The sequence below is a fragment of the Bos taurus genome, chromosome 11, assembly GCF_002263795.3.
Source record: "Bos taurus isolate L1 Dominette 01449 registration number 42190680 breed Hereford chromosome 11, ARS-UCD2.0, whole genome shotgun sequence".
NCBI classification, from domain to species: Eukaryota; Metazoa; Chordata; class Mammalia; order Artiodactyla; family Bovidae; genus Bos; species Bos taurus.
In genome coordinates this window covers 41,641,381-41,663,796 of record NC_037338.1, presented here as the reverse complement: position 1 = coordinate 41,663,796, position 22,416 = coordinate 41,641,381, and the positions used below count along the sequence as shown (strand labels likewise).

General features: G+C 40.1%; 1 long non-coding RNA gene across 2 annotated transcripts in view; it reads right to left on the bottom strand.

Moving 5' to 3' along the window:
- LOC107132926 (uncharacterized) overlaps positions 1-22,416 on the bottom strand; it is a 597,452-nt gene that overhangs the window by 29,105 nt on the left and 545,931 nt on the right. Inside the window, exon 8 of one of the 2 annotated variants that reach the window (XR_009496434.1) lies at positions 13,497-17,022. The exons of the other annotated variant lie outside the window; for it this stretch is intronic. This is a non-coding gene — a long non-coding RNA (uncharacterized lncRNA). Of the gene's footprint in view, positions 1-13,496; positions 17,023-22,416 lie in introns of those variants that run through there. 2 annotated transcript variants of the gene reach the window in all.

Here is a 22,416-nt window from a genome sequence, read left to right as displayed (position 1 = left end):
AATATTTCAGTATTTTAATGAGCTTTTTAAGTGTAATTGATGTAACAATCATTGAATTACACATTTCTACCTGAAGAATAATGAAGGAAACATTTTAATGAGAAATTTAATCATTATTAGCAAATGATCTACTAAACTGCCATTTGCTGACATTTAAAAGCTTAATAGCAGAAACTGTATTTCCCCACACCTGCATCAACATCGATGGAGATTACATTTCTGTTACTCTGATTTCCCAGGTTAACTTTCTACCATTACTAATTTATTTATAAATTCGAGCAAACTTTCTTTAACCCACAGTTGTCAGACCCTTCCAGAAAGCATGGGGCTTGACACTTAGAGGGATAATTTAAATAAATTAGTCCCTGTTCCAGCCTTCAGCAGTTTTCAGCATAAAAGGGCTCTTTCTTGTGAGTATTCATGCTTGCATCAGCTTGATTTTGATGAATGCCCTGCGAATTCCCTGATAGTACCTCAGACAGAGAGATCTTAGACCCATGTCAACAAGGGCATTTAAAGCTCCCTCATTTCCAGAACACATCAGCATTCAGAGAGACACCGATGTGAGTAAGAGGAACCTACTATGCAGCTTTGCCAGCTTCTAGGGTTGGGTTTTACTGCTAGGTTTGCAGGAACTCTCCATGCCACAGGGAGAGATGTTAGAATGGAGTCACAATAGTAAAGTCCACAAGGATGTGTTTGGGGGAGTATAAAAAGATCCACAAGATAACACTAGGGAGGCACACTACGTAACCTCCTGTAGGTCAGCAGAGTTAGAAGGCAAGCTCAGCCTTCTAACTGAAGAGCTAGAAAGCGCCAAGTTCAAGTCAGCACACCAGTTAGCATGGGTGCAGCAAAGGCCGACACGAAAGACTGTGTGCCTTGCTAGCTCTGTAAGGGTCAGCCATTTCCAGAACTCCTTAATGGGGTACCACTTCTCTCACTGTGAGATTTGTCTGATGTGAATTGTCAGCCTAGAGGACAGAAGGGGTTTGGATAGAAACACACTATTATATATCCAATGCACGAGGAGATCTTTTCATTTTTCTTTAGGTTTGAGTCCTGATTTGAAGTCCTGGCAGTGAGCAGGCAGAAGGAAGGAAAGAGCAAATGAGAGCATTTGCTTCATACCAGCCTCCTGGTGATCATGAAGGTCCCTTTCAGTCCTGACATACTAGGTTTCTCCAACTGCCTACCTTACCGGCTTAGAATTCTCACAACCCTTTGCTTTTTCTCTCATTAAAGAACTTGTAAACTTCCCTGGCAGTCTAGCGGTTCAGACTCTATGCTGCCAATGCAGGGGGCACGGGTTCTGTCCCTGGTTGGAGAACTAAGATCCCACATGCCATGTGGTGCAGTCAAAACTAACTAACTTGCCCCTTTCACTTTGTGTGTTGTTATGGACTAAATATTGGTGTTCTCCTCCCCAACTCATATGCTGAAATCTTACCCCCAAATGTGACAATATTAGGAGATGGGGTTATGGAGAGATGATTAGGTCATGAGGATGGAGCCCTTGTGAATGGCATTAGTGCCCTAATGAAAGAGACACCAAGAACTCCTTGGCTCCATTTCTGCCCGGTGGAGATACAATGAGAAGATAGTACTCTGTAACTCAGAAAAGGATTTTCACCAGACCCCAACTGTGCTGGCACCCCGATCTCTGGTTTCTAGCCTCTAGATCTGTGAGGAATAAATGTCTGTTGTTTATAAGCCACCCAATCTATGGTGATTTGTTATAGCAGCCCAAAGTGACTAAGACACACGCTCTTAAAAAGATCTTTAGAATGTGGTGACTCTCAGTGATCTCAGTGTGGTGACTGACTCTCCATAGTGTACTGCCAACAGATGGGTGAAAGCTCCTGCCCTGACAGGCTGTGCTGGCTACCATGCCTGGGTGTCCAAAGGCCTATCTTCTTACTTCTTGTGAATGAGCAATGATAATATTAGGAAATGGCCTGCCAGGGCTAGAATACTCAAGGAACTATTGACAGAACATCTTTCAAGTAACAGGGAGAGCTGAGAAACAATATCTCAGCTTATTTTTGTGGTTTGGGTGGTGGTGATACAGCAAGTAGTGATATTATTTATTATGGAAAACGCAATTGCCATGACTGCAAAAATCAAGGCTGATAAACTGCATTGCACTATATTTTTAAAATTTATTCACAAATCTCTTCTGATTTAGTAGTGAAAAACAAAATTGGAACAAGTCACTAATAAAATGGATCTTTTTTGCTAATTATAATACTTGCCTATAAAGGTGATCTGTATGTCACATTTACAAAGGATACAGGATGATACTCACATTTATTTACATTATTTTCTTAATTTATATTTATTTTTTAAGATTTGGGTATCATTTAATGAGGGATGGAGAGGAGAGAGGGAAACTATAATGTGAAGCACTAAGCCAATGCAAAATAAAGATGGAGTGTTTTCTAGAAGGTGGAGGAAGTTTGTCCCTTGAGAGCAAAATACAGAGCAAGCATGCTCAGTCGCTCAGTGGTGGTCCCAATCTTTGAGACCCAATGGACTGTTATTCCACCAGACTGTAGCCTACCAGGCTCCCCTGTCCATGGAATTTTTCAGGCAAGAAAAATTTCAAGGTCATTTCCTCCTCCAAGGGATCTTCCTAACCCAGGGATCAAACCCACGTCTCCCACGTTTCCTGTATTGACAGGTGGAATCTTTACCACTGAGCCACCTGGAAAGTCTGCATAATACAGTAGCCCAAGACAATGAGCAGTTTTACTTAAACAGCAACACACTGATAAAGGGCAACCACCTGAATTGCAGGATAATTGTGGACACAATTTAATTCTGTCAAAAATGCCACCAAATTCTAGTACTCAAAGAGTGTGCCATTAGTGCAAGGGCATATAGATGGGAGTGGAAGAAAACTAGAACAAGAATTAATTCAAAAGAAAAGTACTGTTTGAACAAAAGCATCAGTATTGTAAATATTGAACGATTCTCTTTTCCTGTATCACTTTGGTTTTATCCATTGTATTGGAATCCCAAAGACGCTAACTCATCCAGTTAGCAAACCAGATATAAACAAATGCTACTTCTAAAAAAGCACTTCTAAAAGGCTCCATCTAAAGGTTGAGGGAGCAGGAGATGAAAAACATAGAGAAGGTTGACAATGCCCCCTCAGGGCAGCGTCACGTTGCTCCCAACAAAGGTGGGCAGTGACAAGTTCTTCCAATAGCTGCTAGGGCCTGATCCCAATTCAGGAAATTCTAGCAATTACATAAAAGCTTGTAAGGGAGATCAGAAAGCACGTTCAATATAGTGAGCTTCCCCTTCTTTTGCTATCATTCGAGGAAAATTTTTTCACACACGCAAAAAAAATACGAAAGCCCTCTATATAATCCCAAGTAAATACGAGTCCAATTAAAGCCTTGGCAGTACTTCATTGTGCAGCATTCCCAACTTTGATAAAATATTTGAAACACCTACACAAATGCCTATGTTTCACATCCACACATCCACCCTAAATGAGTGCTCATTTGCTTGTTACATATACAACCAATTCTCTTTGTGGGTAAACCTCTGTCCATTTACCTGTAAAAGAATAAGGACTCAGACTTTCCTCACTCTTCAGCCTTAACTTCCTTCAGCTCTGCCTCTTTATGTCCTATTTCTATTCTTCAAGGCAGGCCCAGATCATACCTTCTCAGTGAAACATTTTGGTCATCACAATGTAAAGGGACTTCTTTCTTTGGCAAAACCATGGTACACGTTGGTCTGTGCAATTTATATGTAGTTACTGATTATTTTGCCTTGTATCAATTATTATTTTTTTTTAAAATACAGATACTTTCTGCACATCTGGATTGGAAGCTCCTAAAAGGCAACATGATGTTACTTATTATAGCTGTTAAGGGAAAGAAACACACTGGCCCCACTGCTGTGTGAACTGAGTAAATGCCCCAACCTCGGTGCTGTGACTGTAATTGGGAACAAGAGCATCTGCCTCATCAAGTTGTTCTGAGAATGACATAGGCAACTGCGTGTGGCAGAGCACCTCGCACATAGAGAAGGCTCAATAAAAGATAGTCATTCTGACCGTCAGTTACTCTCTGATTGCTCCTCAGTGCCAAGCTCTGTACCTTGCGCATGACATGTGTTCACCGCTGGTATGCCTAATTGCCCAATAAGTACCGATCTATGGCTTTTGCCATGTAACATCTATTCCCCACTCTGTTTAATGGTTCCCTAACTTCTCTATGATGAAACTTGCCATCCCTCTTTTCCTACAGCCTCACTCCACCCTGACTTCACATGGTCCTCTGTCAGCCCATCTTCCCACTGGCCAGATTGAAGGTATCAGAACCCATGCAATGCTATAGGGTTACCTAGCAACCAATCTTCCTTTCAATGTTATTCTTTAGCAGGAGTCATTCTAGGAAACCATGTAAGCCTGTAAAACTATCACTACCCCTTTCTAGATTTGGGAGACTTCAAGGTACTGACAGAACACCCCCATTCTACCCTAGTCCTCATCTTCAGCAAAGTTGACAGTTCTAAGGGTGTGTCCAGATGGCCCTCCTCTCTGTAGGCTGAATCAATTCACTGTCATTGGGAATCCATTGGTAGTTAAACATTTCCAAGAGGATTCCTAGTAAAGATATTTGTTTGAAGAGTAGCAGGAGTTCCACTTGAACCAGAAGTGTGTTCAACTGAGAGTTCAGGAACATCTAAGTCTGTTTAAGGGTTTGTGTTAAAAGTTTCTTTCCCTCATATTTATCAGAAGAATCAGGTCCTCCTGGGAAAGCAGAGACACTTGCGCTGGAGCAGTGAAGTCCATCAAAGGTGAGGCCCCTCTGCCAAGGAGAACAACTAGATCCCAGAGTCAGGTGGCTACTTTATCCCATATGGGTTCCTGTCACATGGACCTATTTGTAAATCTGTGAATAAATTCTGATTTCCCCTACTTGTCCACCATATATCAGCTCAAGAGTTACTTCCTTTGAAGTCTGGGGTGGAATGACTGCAATGGTGATGGTGATGGTTTAGTCCCTAAGTTGAGTCCGACTCTTTTGTGACCCCATGACTATAGCATGCCACGCTCCTCTGTCCATGGGATTTCCCAGGCAAGAATACTGGAGTGGGTTGCCCTTTCCTTCTCCAGGAGATCTTCCCCACCCAGGGATCTAATCCAGGTATACCTACATTGCAGGTGGATTCTTTTACTGACTGAGCCACCAGGGAAGCCCAACTGCAATGGGAGGGCAGACAAAAACAGAACAGTTTCACAAAAGCTCACTAAGTTATTCAGGGTTCAAGAGATCAGCAGCAGCAGTAACAACATTCTTATCTTGGATTAAACTCCCCTCAGCAAAGAGCATGGGGGATCTTGGCATAGGAAGTGGTTGGGGTTTCTCTAAGAGGTGAGGATGTCCTAAATTGATGTTCCTGGTACATATAGTAGTACCTTAAGACATCAGACATGGGGAAGATGGACACCTCCATCAATGGACATGAGAACTGTCATATTCACAGGCACCAGGGATTAGTCACCCTTCTACCAGTGGCAGGAAACAACCAGGGGAAAGAGGAGAGAAAATCAAAGCTATCTTATTCTAAGAGGACTTCGTTCAAGAAGCATAAAGTAAAGTGCTCCCTGGAAATTGCCAGCCCCAGACATGTGAGAAAGCCTGAAATTATCATAAAGCATAGAGTGAAGCAATCCAGGAAAATAGTCTTGGGGATGGCCACAGTGGTTCTGCTCTTCCTCTGGACAGTCTGGCAAATGTTGAGTTACATAAGCCTGGAAAAGCAGCACGTTTGGAAACGTGTGGAGGCACGGCTCTGCTAGCCCTGAAGTGAAAGCATTAATTTTGAGCTAAAAAGGAAAAGAAAAAAAGCAACTTTTTTTCAAACCTGACATCCATTTCAATGTTAACAACCTAAAGCCTTTCAAAACACGGTATGAGGACTTAATACTGCCTTTTATAATGGCTGAAACTTTTATTGAAAATGTTTGGTCCTAGACTCTGCAAGATCAGTCAGACAAAAGTGAGTGACACATTTAAAAGGCAAATGATTCTTCAAAATGTCAAGCCCAGGAACAAATTTTGGAGCTGCAGTTGGTAAAAACTGACAAAAAAAAAAAGTACTGCACAGAAGCAGTAAAACTTTTCACCAAGTCCTCAACACTTCATACGTGAGTTTGGGGTCCTCAGGTTGAATTGTTTATCTTTCAGATCAAAGTCATGGATCTGTTAAGGAAATGGTAAATCCTATTTGTATGTATTCTTTTAAAAAATATTTATTTTAATTGAAGACTAATTACTTTACAATATTGTGGTAGTTTTTGCCATTCATTGACATGAATCAACCATGGGTGTACATGTGTCGCTCATCGCGAACTCCCTCCCACCTCCCTCCCCATCCCATCCTTCTGGGTTGTCCCAGTGCAACGGCTTTAGGTGCCCTGTTTTATGCATCGAACTTGGATTGGTGATCTGTTTCACATATGGTAGTATACATGTTTCAATGCTATTCTCTCAAATCATCCCAGCCTTGCCTTCTCCCACAGAGTCCAAAAGTCTGTTCTTTATATCTGTGTCTCTTTTGCTGTCTTGCATATAGGGTCATTGTTACCATCTTTCTAAATTCCATATATATGCCTTAATATACTGCATTGGTGTTTTTCTTTCTGACTTACTTCACTCTGTAGAATAGGGTCGTTTCATCCACCTGATTAGAACTGATTCCAATGTGTTCTTTTTAATAGCTGAGTAATATTCATTTGTGCATATGCACCACAACTTTCTTATCCATTTGTCTGCCAATGGACATCTAGGTTGTTTCCATGTTCTAGCTATTGTAAACAGTGCTGTGATGAACATTGGGGTACACATGTCTCTGTCAATTCTGGTTTCCTCGGCGTGTATGCCCAGCAGTGGGATTGCTGGGTCATATGGCCATTCTATTTCCAGTTTTTTAAGGAATCTCCACACTGTTCTCCATCATGGCTACAATCGTTTGCATTCCCACCAACAGTGTAAGAGGGTTCTCTTATCTCCACACCCTCTACAGCATCTATTGCTTGTAGACTTTTGGATCGCAGCCATTCTGACCTGCATGAGATGGTACCTCATTGTGGTTTTGATTTGCATTTCTCTGATAATAAATGATGTTGAGCATCTTTTCATGTGTTTGTTAGTCATCTGTTTGTCTTCTTTAGAGAAATGTCTGTTTAGTTCTTTGGCCCATTTTTTGATTGGGTCATATTTTTTTCTGGTATAGAGATGCATGAGCTGCTTGTATAATTTTGAGATTAATTCTTTGTTAGTTGCTTCATTTGCTATTATTTTCGCCCATTCTGAAGGCTGTCTTTTCACCTTGCTTATAGTTTCTTTTGTTGTGCAAAAACTTTTGAGTTTAATTAGGTCTCATTTGTTCCTTTTTGCTTTTATTTCCATTACTCTGGGAAGTGGGTCAGAGAGGATCTTGTTGTGATTTATGTCAGAGAGTGTTTTGCCTATGTTTTCCTCTAGGAGTTTTATAGTTTCTGATCTTACATTTAGATCTTTAATCCATTTTAAGTTTATTTTTTGTGTATGGTGTTAGAAAGTGTTCTAGTTTCGATCTTTTGCAGGTAGTTGACCAATTTTCCCAGCACCATATGTTAAAGAGATGGTCTTTTCTCCATTGTATATTTTTGCCTCCTTTGTCAAAGATAAGGTGTCCATAGGTGCGTGGATTTATCTCTGAGCTTTCTATTTTGTTTCACTTATCTATATTTCTGTCTTTGTGCCAGTTCCATACTGTCTTGATGGCTGTAGCTCTATAGTATAGTCTGAAGTCAGGCAGGTTGATTTCTCCAGTTCCATTCTTCTTTCTCAAGATTGCTTTGGCTATTCGAGGTTTTTTGTATTTCCATACAAATTGTGAAATTATTTGTTCTAGTTCTGTGAAAAATATCATTGGTAGTTTGATAGGGATTGCATTGAATCTATAGATTGCTTTGGGTAGTATACTCATTTTCACTCTACTGATTCTTCCGATCCACGAACATGGTATATTTTTCAATCTATTTGTGCCATCTTTGATTTCTTTCATCAGTGTTTTACAGTTTTCTATATATAGGTCTTTTGTTTCTTTAGGTAGATTTACTCCTAAGTATTTTATTCTTTTCATTGCAATGGTGAATGAGATTGTTTCCTTAATTTCTTTCTGTTTTCTCATTGTTACTGTATAGGAATGCAAGGGATTTCTGTGTATTAATTGTATACCCTGCAACTTTACTATATTCATTGATTAGCTCTAGCAATTTTCTGGTGGTGTCTTTAGGGTTTTCTATGTAAAGGATCATGTCACCTGCAAACAGTGAGAGTTTTACTTCTTCTTTTCTAATCTGGATTCCTTTTTTCTGCTCTGATTTCTGTGGCTAAAACTTCCAAACCTATGTTGAATAGTAGTGGTGAGAGTGGGCACCCTTGTCTTATTCCTGACTTTAGGAAAAATGCTTTCAATTTTTCACCATTGAGGATAATGTTTGCTGTGGGTTCATCATATATGACTTTTATTATGTTGAGGTATGTTCCTTCTATGCCTGCTTTCTGAACAGTTTTTATCATAAATGGATCTTGAATTTTGTCAAAGGCTTTCTCTGCATCTATTGAGATAATGGTTTTTATCTTTCAAAATGTGGTGTATCACATTGATTGATTTGCGAATACTGAAGAATCCTTGAATCCCTGGGATAAAGCCCACTTGGTCATGATGTATGATCTTTTTAATATGTTGCTGAATTCTGTTTGCTAGAATTTTGTTGAGGATTTTTTGCATCTATGTTCATCTGTGATATTGGCCTGTAGTTCTTTTTTTGTGGCATCTTTGTCTGGTTTTGGTATTAGGGTGATGGTGGCCTCATAGAATGAGTTTGGGAGTTTACCTTCCCCTGCAACTTTCTGGAAGAGTTTGAGTAGGATAGTGTTAACTCTTCTCTAAATTTTTGGTAGAATTCACCTGTGAAGCCATCTGGTCCTTGGCTTTTATTTGTTGGAAGATTTTTTATTACAGTTTGGATTTCCGTGCTTGTGATGGGTCTGTTAAAATTTTCTATTTCTTCCTGGTTCAGTTTTGGAAGGTTATACTTTTCTAAGAATACTTCCATTTCTTCCAAGTTGTACATTTTATTGGCATATAGTTGCTGATAGTAGTTTCTTATGATCCTTTGTATTTCTGTGTTGTCTGTTGTGAGTTCTCCATTTTCATTTCTAATTTTGTTGATTTGATTCTTCTTCTCTTTTTTCTTCATGAGTCTGGCTAATTGTTTGCCTATTTTATTTATCGTCTCAAAGAACCAGCTTTTAGTTTTATTGATTTTTGCTATAGTCTCCTTTGTTTCTTTTTCATTTATTACCCTATTTTTTATGATTTCTTTCCTTCTACTAACCCTGGGGTTCTTCATTTTTTCTTTTTCTAGTTGCTTTAGGTATAAAGTTAGGTTATTTATTTGATTTTTCTCTTGTTTCTTTAGGTATGCTTGTATTGCTATGAACCTTCCCCTTAACACTGCTTTTACTGAATCCCGTTGGTTTGGGGTTGTTGTGTTTTGATTTTCATTTGTTTCTATGCATATTTTGATTTCTTCTTTGATTTCTTCCATGTTTTGTCAGTTATTCAGAAGTGTGTTGTTTAACCTCCATATGTTTGTATTTTTAATAGTTTTTTACCTGTAGTTGACATCTAATTGTTATTAGAAAAGATGTTTGAAATGATATCAATTTTTTTGAATCTACCAAGACTAGATTTATGGCTCAGGATGTGGTCTATTCTGGAAATGTTCCATGTGCACTTGAGAAAAAGATGAAATTCATTGCTTTGGGGTGAAATGTCCTATAGATATCAATTAGGTCTAACTGGTTGATTGTATCATTTAAAGTTTGTGTTTCCTTGCTAATTTTCTCTTTGGTTGATCTATTCTTAGGTGTGAGTGGGGTGTTAAAGTCTCCCACTATTAATATGTTACTGTTAATTTCCCCATTGATACTTGTTAGCATTTGCCTTAGAACTATTGAAATGCTCCTATGTTGGGTGCATATATATTTATAATTGTTATATCTTCTTCTTGGATTGATCCTTTGATCATTATGTAGTGTCCTTCTTTGTCTCTTTTTGTGGCCTTTATTTCATAGTCTATTTTATCTGATATGAATATTGCTGCTCTTGGTTTTTTTGGTCTCTATTTGCATGAAATATCTTTTTCCAGCCCTTTACTTTCAGTCTGTATGTGTCACTTAGTTTGAGGTGGGTCTCTTGTAGACAGCATATATAGGGGTCTTGTTTTTGTATCCATTCAGCCAGTCTTTGTCTTTTGGTTGGGGCATTCAACCCATTTACATTTAAAGTAATTATTGAAAAGTATGATCCTGTTGCCATTTACTTTGTTGCTTTGGGTTTGAGTTTATAAACCTTTTCTGTGTTTCCTGTCTAGAGATCTTTAGCATTTGTTGAAGAGTTGGTTTGGTGGTGCTGATTTCTCTCAGCTTTTGCTTGTCTGTAAAGTTTTTTATTTCTCCTTCATATTTGAATGAGATCCTTGCTGGGTATACTAATCTGGGTTGTAGGTTTTTCTCTCTCATCACTTTAAGTATGTCCTGCCATTCCCTTCTGGCCTGAAGAGTTTCTATTGAAAAAATCAGCTGTTATCGTTATGGGGATCCCCTTTTGTGTTCTTTTTCCCCTTGCTGCTTTTAATATTTGCTCTTTGTGTTTGATCTTTGTTAGTTTGATTAATATGTGTCTTGGGGTGTTTCACCTTGGGTTTATCCTGTTTGGGACTCTCTGGGTTTCTTGGACTTGGGTAGCTATTTCCTTCCCCATTTTAGGGAAGTTTTCAACAATTATCACCTTAAATATTTTCTCATGCCCTTTCTTTTTGTCTTCTTCTTCTGAGATTCCTATGATTCGAATGTTGCGGCATTTAACATTGTTCCAGAGGCCTCTGAGGTTGTCCTCATTTCTTTTAATTATTTTTTCCTCTCTGTTTCATTTATTTCCACCATTCTATCTTCCACCCCACTTATCCTATCTTCTGCCTCAGTTATTCTACTGCTGATTCCCTCCAGAGTGCTTTTGATCTCAGTTATTGCATTATTCATTATTGATTGACTCTTCTTTATTTCTTCTAGGTCCTTGTTAAACATTTCTTGCATATTCTCAATCCTTGTCTCTAGTCTATTTATCTGTAACTCCATTTTGTTTTCAAGATTTTGGATCATCTTTACTATCACTATTCTGAATTCTTTTTCAGGTAGACTCCCTATGTCTTCCTCTTTCGTTTGGTTTGGTGGGCATTTATCATGTTCCTTTACCTGCTGAATATTTCTCTGCCTTTTCATTTTGTTTAGATTGCTGTGTTTGGGGTCCCCTTTCTGTAGGCTGGAAGTTTGTGGTTCCTTTTTATTGTGGAGTCTGCTCCCTGTGGGTGGGGTTGGACTAGTGGCTTGTCAAGGTTTCCTGGTTAGGGGAGCTTGCTCCTGTGTTCTGGTGAGTAGAGCTGGATCTCTTCTCTCTGAAGTGCAACGAAGTGCCAGTAGTGAGTTTGGGGTGTATATGGGTTTGGCATGGCTTTGGGCAGCCTGTCTTTTAAGGTTCAGGGCTGTGTTCCTGCTTTGCTGGAGAATTAGCATGGTGTGTCTTGCTCTGGAACTTGTTGGCTCTTGGGTGGAGCTTGGTTTCAGTGTATGTATGGAGGCTTTCGGATGAGCTCTTGTCTATTAATGTTCCCTGGAATCAGGAGTTCTCTGATGTTCTCAAGTTTTGGAGTTAAGCCTCCTGCCTCTGGCTTTCAGTCTTATTCTTACAGTAGCCTCAAGACGTCTCCATCCATACAGCACAGATGATAAAACATCTAGGTTAATGATGAAACAATTCTCCACAGCAAGGGACACCCAGAGAGTTTCACAGAGTTACACAGAGAAGAAAAAAGGAAGGAGGGAGATAGAGGTGACCAGGAGGAGAAGGGGGGGAGTCAAAAGGGGAGAGACCAATCTAGCCAGTAATCAGTTCCCTAAGTGTTCTTCATAGCCCAGAACACCCAGAGAGATTCATAGAGTTAAGCAGAGAAGAGAAGGGGGAGGGAGGAGACAGAGGTGACCTGGGGGAGAAAAGGGAGAGTTAAACAGGAAGAGAGCAATCAAACCAGTAATCACACCCCTAAGTGAAAATGGGTACTGAAGATTAGATTCTTAAAGGTACAAAATTGATAACAAATACAAAAAAGCAAAGATTAAAAATCTAGAGTAAAGGTTAGACTCTCAAAAATACAATATTAAAAATACAAAACCATAAAAATTATAAAATATATATATATGAAATTTGCTTTAAAAATAGGGTCTTTTTTTGGCTTCCCTTGTGGCTCAGCCAGTAAAGAATCTGCCCACAGTGCGGGAGACCTGGATTAGATTCCTGGGTTGGGAAGATCCTCTGGAGAAGGGAAAGGCTACCTACTCCAGTATTCTGGCCTGGAGAATTCCATGGAATGTATAGTCCATGGGGTCGCAAAGAGTCAGACATGACTGAGTGACTTTCACTTTCACACAAGGTAAATAGTAGGTTATAAAAATGAAAATTAAAGGTGTAATAAAAAATTTTTTTTAAAAATTAAAAAGTGATAATAGTAAAAATATATCTAAGAATTTCTCTGGAGCTGTTGTGGGCAGTGTGGAGTCAGTTCAGTTTCAGATAGGTCCTTGTTCCAGCTTGTACTTGTTCTCAAGGGCTATAGGCCCCCTACAGTGCTTGGTCAATGTTAACAACAGGGTTTTAATCTGTTGTACCTGTCAATTCCCGAGTAGTTCCCTTTTTTAAATTTATTTTAGTTTCCTCTGTTTGCAAGTCTCTTCAGTGTCTAATTTCTGCCCTGACACAAGGGGGTGAAGGTGGTCACTTATTTAGGCTTACTTGTTCAGTTATGTTGTGGGGAGGAAGGGACAGTGCAAACAAATATCGCTGGTGTGTGTGGGGAGTGCTCACAGTGTATGGACGACACTGGGTTTGCCCCAGCTTGCAGTGTGTGCTTTCTAGGTCTACATTTGCTCAGGCTCCAGGGTGCTCTGCAGGAGCACCGTCCAAAGTGGGCCCTGCGTTTTGTGCACTCCCCAGGTGTAAGCTGCTCAGGTTCAGGTTCTCAGGTACTCCTCAAGGGCACAGATTCGGTTGGGTGTGTGTTTTGTGCCCTTCCCAAGTCCGAGCAGCTCAGGCAACCGGGTGCTTGGTGAGCACACTGTTCCAGGTGGACCGTGCATCTTAATCACCTCCCCAGCCCCAATGGCTTGGCTTTCCAGGTGCACTGCTAGAGCACCATCTCAGATGTGCCGTGTGTCTCCTCTGGGGAGCTGATCTCAGGCTGGGACCCTCCTGGTAGATGTCAACTGTCCAGAATCCCAGGAAGACATGGTTAGCAACTGGGAGCCTGATCACAGTTTGCTGGAGGATGCCAGCCTCTGGACCCGAGATTGCCTCTTGCCTTCGGCTCTGGCTGTCACATGCCTGCCTCTCTGCCTCCGGCAGGGTGGGAGGGAGGGGCCTTGTACGCAGATGGATAGCTCTCCTTTGGTATTTGCTCAATCCTTTGTCCTGTGAGCAAGTCAGGCTACACTTCAGAGCTTATTGCAGGAAAGTTCTCTTTTTTTTTTTCCTCTCTCATGATCCCACAGTTTGGGTTGCTATCTCACATTAGCTCTCTGATTGTCCTCAGGGCATCCAGGCCCCGTCCATACCCTAAGCAATGCAGCCCCTGCCTCCCTGTCCAGCCCCTGCTTACTGATGGCAGACATAAGTAAGTAAGATGCTTACTTACTGGGCTACTTCTCTGTTGGCAGTTGCAGTTGGGCGCGTACTCTGTGTTTTTTTTTTTTTTCCTCCCAGTTATGTTGCCCTCTGAGATTCCAAAACTCCCCACAGACCTGCCTGTGAGAGGGTTTCCTACTGTTTGGAACCTTTTCTTCCTTTACGACTCCCACCCCAGGGTGGGTCTCTGTCTCTCTTTTGTCTCTCATATTTTGTCCTACCTCCTTTCGAAGAGAATGGGCTGCCTTTCTGGCCTGGTGTCCTCCGCCAGCGTTCAGAAATTGTTTTGTGGAAGTTTCTCAGCATTTAAATGATCTTTTGGTGAATTTGTTAGGGAGAAAGTGGTCTCCCGGTCCTATTCCTCCTCCATCTTGGGACCACCCCCTGGTAGGTCCTATTTGTTACTATAAGAGCAAGTCCATGGAGTGCCCTCTATATAGCTTTATCCCTGAGTGCTACAGAATGGAACTGGGATCACTGGGTAGGCCAGTATTACCAGGACAGACTCTCTAGACACTTTCTTTGTACACCCCAATTCTGCCAGAAACCATCCATTTCTTATTCCCAGCAAGTGCACATAGGTCCCGAAGGTTGAGAAAACTTCAGACTCATCAGGTTTCCTAGTTCAAATCATAACATTCAGTTTTGGGGTCCTGAATCTTTGTCCCCAACACAAAGCCCCTAAATGAGCAAAAAGATAGGCTGACATAACTTCTTACCAAGATGGAGTAGAAAACGATCATGTTGAATCTCTGCCTGAGACAACTAAAAACACTGGACAATAATAATGGTTTTCAAGGCATTACATATCAGGCAATAGACAGTGATCCCTCAGTGATGGGAACGACTGAGCCCTACAACTGCCATGTATTTGGGCTTTGAGAGTGTTTTCAGTCTGTAGTATAGGGAGAAGGGCACCCAGGCAGAGCCCACCCAAACCCGCAGTTGAGGAGACAGAGAGGAATGTGGGGAGATACAGGCAGGCAGCTAGAACAGCAAGACAGAGAGCTGAAGAGGAAATGGCTGCACAGGAAAAGAACCCTGGAGATCTGTAGAGGGGCCCTGGAGAATTTAGCAGAGTACTTATCAGCACAGGCCTGGGATGAAACTACCTGAGGATGGTGAAAGAATTGACCCAAGGATTAGAGAAAACCCTGCCTTGTGCCCATACAGGGCTGGGAGAGTGCCTATTCCCACCAGCAAGACTGAAAATCTCACAATTCACAGAGCACTGTAAAGAGTGCTTGCCTCGCTAGTGCGAAATAACTGCCCTAGGCTAAGTACTCCTCTGGACTCTCCAGAACTCAACTTTCCAGGTAGCTCAGTGTTAGTCACTCAGTTGTTGTCCATCTCCTTGCAACCTCATGGACTGCAGCCCACCAGGATCTTCTGTCCATGAAATTCTCCCACAAGAATCCTGGAGTGGGTTGCCATTTCCTTTTCCAAGGGATCTTCCTGAACCAGGGATGGATCCCAGGTCTCTGGCATTGCAGGCAGATTCTTTACTGTCTGAGCCACCAAAACAAAAGACAAAAATGGGTATGGAAATACACAAATAACCAGGACCCAACAGGGCAAAATGTTACCAGATGTGCAAAGGAAATCAATCAATTAAAACAAATCCAAAATTGACACGAGTTAGTACTAGAAGACAAGGTCATTAAAACAGCTATTATAACTGTATTCTATGTGTTCAAAGAATTAAGAAGAGATATGAAGGATAAACGGAGAAGGCAATGGCACCCCACTCCAGTACTTTTGCCTGGAAAAATCCCATGGATGGAGGAGCCTGGTAGGCTGCAATCCATGAGGTCGCTAAGAGTCGGACACGACTGAGCGACTTCATTTTCACTTTTCACTTTCATGCATTGGAGAAGGAAATGGCAACCCACTCCAGTCTTCTTGCCTGGAGAATCCCAGGGATGGGGGAGCCTGGTGGGCTGCCCTCTATGGGGTCGCACAGAGTCGGACACAACTGAAGCGACTTAGCAGCAGCATGAAGGATAAAAAGACCAAAAACTCCTACAGATAAAAATGTACTTGGATGGAATTAATAGCATACTAGTCATTGTTTTGTAAAACCAAAAGCAGGTTCTTAGAAAAAAAATCAATAAAATGGGTAAATTTCCAGCTAGAGTAATTAATAAAAAAGAGTGTCTGAAAACACAGATCCTCACTTTTAGAAAAGGAAGAGGTGACTAAGTATTTTAGTCTACTGGAAGGATAGGGAATATTATATCAAATTTATATTGATAAATTCAATCACTTAGACAAAAATGAAAAAATTATTTGCAGAAACTATTAGAACTTGCTCAAGAAGAGAAAGATAATTCTAATAATCTTATTACATTAAAATTTTTTTTTTTTTGCAGTTTAAAACTCTCCCACAAACAAAACTGCAAGACAAGATGGATTTACTGCTGAATTCTTCCAAACATATAAGAAAATAATACCAATTTTTAAACAAACTCTTTCACAAAATTGAAGAGAAGGAAATAATTCCCATCTCATTTTATGAAGTCAGAATTACCCCAATAGCAAAACCAAAAACAGACATTACAAGAAAACTGCAGATGAATATTCCTCATGAACATAGATGCAATTTTTAAAAATTCCAGCAAATGGAATTTTGGCCTGGAAAGACTCTGTTTGATGAACCAAATACATCAAAGCTAACGAGACATCAGAGAGTTAGTGACTTTGACTGTGTCATGTTGTCAACATCCCCAGTAAAACAGCATTTTAATTAACTAAGTTTATCCTTTCCACAAAGTCAAAAAAGCAGTTCTTCTCGTTGTTCACTAAGGTGACCATGTTTTGGATATGGAGAAGATACAAAGTAATGCTTTGTGCACAGATTCTGGAGTCAGACTGCTTGAGACTGAGTTTCAGCTCCACCTCATACTAGCTTTATAACTGGGGAATATGATTCAACTTCCCTGTGTAAGAATTTCATCCTATGCATCAGTTTCATCTGCTGTAAAATTGAGTTCATAATATCTCTTTATCTTGGTGATGCTGTGAGGAATAAATGAGTTATTCCTTGTAGGACACATGGAGCCGTGGAGAGCTACATAGAGAACTTAGTTGGTGCTTACCAGGTCTAGCCAAGGGCAGTAGTATGCTTCCCACGTGGCTCAGCAGTAAATAATCCACCTGCTAATGCAGGAGATGTGGCTTCGAACCCTGGGTCAGAAAGATTGCCTGGAGAAGGAAATGGAAAAATCCAGAATTCTTGCCTGGGAAATCCCACAGACCGAGGATCCTGGAGGGCTATAGCACATGGGGTCACAAAGAGTCGGACATGACTTAGCAACTAAGAACAAAATTGTGTAAATAGCCATGAAAGACATACATTGAACCGAGTATTAGAGAAACTTATGCTGGGCGGATTGATCAGGAAGGAAGTGAGGGATGAGCACACCACCAAAAGTCATGAGTATAAACAAGTACTTAGCAGCCATAAAGATTATTGGTGTTTTCCAGAAACTGTGATTAAGATAATATGTGTTGAATGTAGAATGTATTTTTGTGTAATGCAGGTAAGGGGAAAAAAAGAGGAAGGGTTCTACAACATTAGAGTAAAAGCTGGAAATTGAGAACAGAGGATGCAGAGCTTTGTGTGCCATGAGAAAGCAGTACAATCTGATCCTGGTCGAGATAAGAAACCATTGAAGAATTTAATGTAAGAGAGTGTCATAGCCAGATATCTATTTTTAAAGATAATTTGGGGGAAAGTATGGAAAATAGATCCAAGAGAAGGAAGGTAAAGTCAGGAGAACTTGCTAAGAAGCTGTATGAGTTTCCTGTTGCTGTCATAACAGATTATCAAAACGTTAGTGACTTAAGACAATACAAATTTATTTATTATCTTCCAGTTCTGGGGTTCCAAGTCTGACAGAGTTCTCATTGGACTGAAACCAAGGTGTTGGCAGAATTGCCTGCCTTCTAGAGGCTCCTTGGTGGCTCAGATGGTAAAGAATCTGCCTGCAATGCAGGAAACCTGAGTTCGATCCCTGGGTCAGGAAGATCCCCTGGAGAAGGAATGGAAACCCACTCCAGTATTCTTGCCTGGAGAATTATATGGACAGAAGACCCTGGCGGGCTACATACAGTCCATGGGGTTGCAAAGAATCAGACGTGCCTGAGTCACTAATACTTTTACCTTTACCTTACCTCGTTTTCTTAGTGTAGTGCTTATCACGTTTGCCTCTCACACAAAAGGTCCCCACTATGAATTGGGCTTCCCTAGAGGCTCAGACAGCAAAGAATCTGCCTGCAATGTTGGAGACCTGGGTTTTAATCCCTTGGTTGGGAAGATCCCCTGGAGGAGGGCATGGCAACCCACTCTCATATTCTAGCCTGGACAATCCCCATGGACAGAGGAGCCTAGCGGGCTACAGTCCATGGGGTCGCAGAGAGTCCGACACGACTGAGAGACTAAGCACAACACAGAGGCTCTAGGGTGGACCCATTTCCTTGTCTTTTCCAGCACCTAGAGGTCACCTGCTTTCCTTGGTTTGTGACCCTTTCCTCTGCCTTCAAAGCAGCAACAGAAGGTTGAGATTTTCTACATCAGGTCACTCTGGCTTTCTTTTATGCCTCTCTTTTCCACTTTTATAGACCACTGTGGTTAAAATGAACTCTCCCCCAGTTATCCAAGACAATCTCCCCATTTTGGGATCAGCTTATCAGTGATCTTACTTCCCCTTTGCCATGTAGCATAATCACAGGGTCTGGGGACTAGGACATGAACATCTTTCAGGGGCCATTACTCTTCCCATCGCAGAAATTATTACAAAATCTCAGGTAGGATGTTATAAGGGCCTAAATAAAGGTTGTTGCAAAAGAAATAGATAGGAGGGAACCTATTAATATTTAATATTAGAGAGTGTTTAGTTGCATAGTTCCCTTGTAACTCACATGCCATGGGGCAACTAAGCCCAAGCACCACAACTACCGAGTCCATGCTCTGGAGCCTGTGAACAGCACACACCACAGCTACTAAAGCCTGCATGCTTAGAGCCCATGCTCTTCAACAAGAGAAGCCACAGCAAAAGAAGACCCAGTACAGCAAAAAATAAAGTTTTTGTAAAAAGAGTACATATATTCATATTGGGGAGGGGGATTTGGGGTGGACAGAAGACATGAGGGAGAGAAGGAGATTAAGGATGTCTCCTAGTTGGTTAAATTTGAAAAAAAAAAAAAAAAACTTGGTGAAAGCTCATGCCTTTATTCTGTGGGAAGGATGGAAGGCAGGAGGAGAAGGGGGCAATAGAGGATGAAATGGTAGGATGGCATCACTGACTCAATGGACCAGAGTTTGAGCAAATGCAGGGAGATGGTAAAGGATAGGGAAGCTTGGCATGCTGCAGTTCACGGGGTCACAAAAAGTCGGACATGACTTAGTAACTGAACAACAACATTCTGAATTCAGTTTTCAGTATGTGAATATAAAGATCTCATGGAACATGAAGGGTGAGATGTCCAAAAGGTTACTGGAAATTGGAACTGAAGTTCAGAAAAGCAGTGATGCTGATGACCCAGATCTGAACACTGGCATGTACAATAATATTTGAAGTCTCTGAGTAGCTTGCTGTGAGTTACAAAGTTCACTGAACACATTTGCACACATATTCACACTCAATACCAGCAGCTTTCATTGGTACAAGTGGATGTTTAACATGAAAATATAAGACATATCCTATAAATAAATTGTAAGTGATCTACTATACCTACAGCTGAATCTTGGCCAGTAGTTCATAAGAGTAGCAAAGACTTAGGAATCTAAGGGTGAATCCCCACAGAGGTGGCCATCCCAAGTCCAAAGAAGGTAGAAATGAGGTCAGGCGTGTTCTAGCTTAGGAAGCAGAAAACTGCCACATGGCATGCAATCTGTGACTTTCCAGCTCCAGGTTCTCATGTTTTGTCTCTCACTGAAACACTTTTGAGAATGTATATATATATATATATATATATATATATATATATATATATATATATCTCCCACTGGAAACCAGATTTCTATTTAAGAATTATGGCATCTCCCTATTTTTGTGAGTGGCTTTATCTATGTATATCTTAAAAAGACATTGTATATGGGAAATCTCAGCAACTTCCCTTTGAATTTTCTGTGAGCCTAAAATTGCTTTTAAAAAGAGTCTTTTAAGAAAAGTTAATATCTGAGGCATAACGACATATTGATTCAGAATATTTCTCCCAAAGCTCCATGGTTTTAAGAATATTCATTTCATTAATTAAGAAACACAGGTGGTATGATACTGGTAATATACCAACAAATAAGGGTGACTTTAAAAACCTCTCAGAGAAAAGGCTGGAGGTGTTATACAGGTCTGTTAATTCACAGCACTGCAAATGGTGTACCAGAGAAACCTTAAGGAATGAAGCATCCTGTAACAAAAACTTAGAATTCCATGTAAGTGGCTGGGGGTGGTTGAGAAGGCAGGATGGAACTGTCCATTTAAATATAGGATCTTGATTAATTTTCTTCGATAGTGGAACCATAATAACCAAAAATAAGCTCGCTGGTGTAGCTGTGGTGACATATGAGTTGGAACGCATGGCGTGTACAAAGGTGAGTAATAAAAGTGAAGCAAACGAGCAAAAATATATCAAAAGTGACGAAAATTATGTGTTTTCATTGTTAAGAGATGTAGTGAAACTCTCATCTGGCAAATTCCAATTCAGCATTTCCTTGATATATCTTTTATAATTTTCACTCTAATTATAATGAAAATCATTTTTCAATGTAATTTTGCAATAAAAATGTTTTTTATTTCTCATTACATAAGAACATGATCTGGTACAGTTCCTGAGCAGGCTTACAATATGCACGCTCTATCTTCCCTTTCTTACCATTTAATCTCTTCATAGTCTACAGATGTCAAGAGGTTCAGATTAAGCTTGTTAAAGATCTGCTTCACTCGAACTCACTGATGATTATTTATTTAGCAGTTTTATGTAACCCTGTCATTGATAAGCACTCTATTAATTTGCCGAGGGACAAATCAACACTAGTTATTTTTCTACCGGCTATTAGACTCCGTGCTGCTGTTTGTTACAAACCACTTGCCAGTTAATTATAAATTATGGGTCCTCTTTGCCTATATTAATTGATATCTTCTCTGCCTTTGTAATACTAGACAAATAAATTGAAGGCAAGATTTATTAAGCAGTGTATGTCTTGTGTCTCTTGATTAGTATTCTTTACTTTTTTTTAACATTTATACTTGTTTATACAGATTTGACAGACCGATGCCTTACAGAAATGATCTTTGGTGTTTTTTTCAGTAAAGAAAGAAAAGATTTAATAAGCTTCCTACAAATTTATTTCAAATCACCCGCAATTCAGTGTAAGCAATTCCTAAAATGTCTTTTGCTTTTGTGCTTACAGGCTGGTGACAGCAGTTTCTCAATTATGCAAAAGCTAATATTCAAATGGTTTTAAAGTCTATATACATAGTTGCCATAAGACAAATAAATATGATGCATATATATATATATATATATACCTTAAAATCTGTATCACTTTACACACGCAATATCTAATGTCTCATCTTATTGAATGTATACATTCTATTACACATGCTCTTACATATGTATGAGATATGTTTTCTCTACTTTTCTCATTTAAACAATCTGTAGGTGTAATATGTAGTGACAAAACAACAAACAGTAGCCATTTTTAATTTTCAGAAGCATAAGTTCTAGATGGCACTTGCCACAGGACACGTACCTTTTCAAGTATAGCCCACAGAAAATCTAGAGACAGATTTTGGCCAGGTAGGAAGAAAAAGAACATTTTATAAAAAGAGCCTTCATTTGTTTGCTCTCTGGACAGTGTCAAACATGGAAGAATTGCAAATTTAATGGAAGGATTTCTCCAGAGGGTCATTGGACTCTATTCTGATTTCAGAGGGGTTTAGAATCTAGTTATCTGCCAAAAATCCTGAGTCTCTAAAATCCTAATTTTGTACATAATTTCTCCATGTAATTGACAGTTTTGACCCAAGTCGTGTTTGCAATATCTTGGATTCCTAGTAAGTCCCTATCTAACATAAATTCAGAAAATGGACAGCTTGCCCATTGGAGTAGGCGGGTTGTTTTTCCATTAGTTCTCATAGGAAAGGAGAGATATATTGGTCAAGCAAATCTTTTCCTATTTTCTACTCACACAAAATTGAATCCCTTCTCCAACATATTCATGTTTGAAGATTTAAAGACTTCCCAATTAGAGGAAGTCTTCAGAGTAAAATAACCTACCTCATTCAGAAAACATGCGCTCTGCTAATGTGTTGTGAAGCTGACCTTGAGCCACTTAATAATGAGATTTCAAGAATCATCTCCTCCTATATACCATACTACCTTTTGTTAGCTGTTTCTGGGCACACCTCCCAGTGGATGTCATAAGTGATAGAATTGCCTGATAGCCTTGATGTATTGGGTTATGCAGAAAATATGCTGTTAATCAGCCCTCACCAATGTATTATTTTGTCTGTATATCCTCCATGTTACCCTTCCTACCATTTACCATCTCACTGCTCAAAATCTCTGCCCCCATGGACAAACAAGATCAGA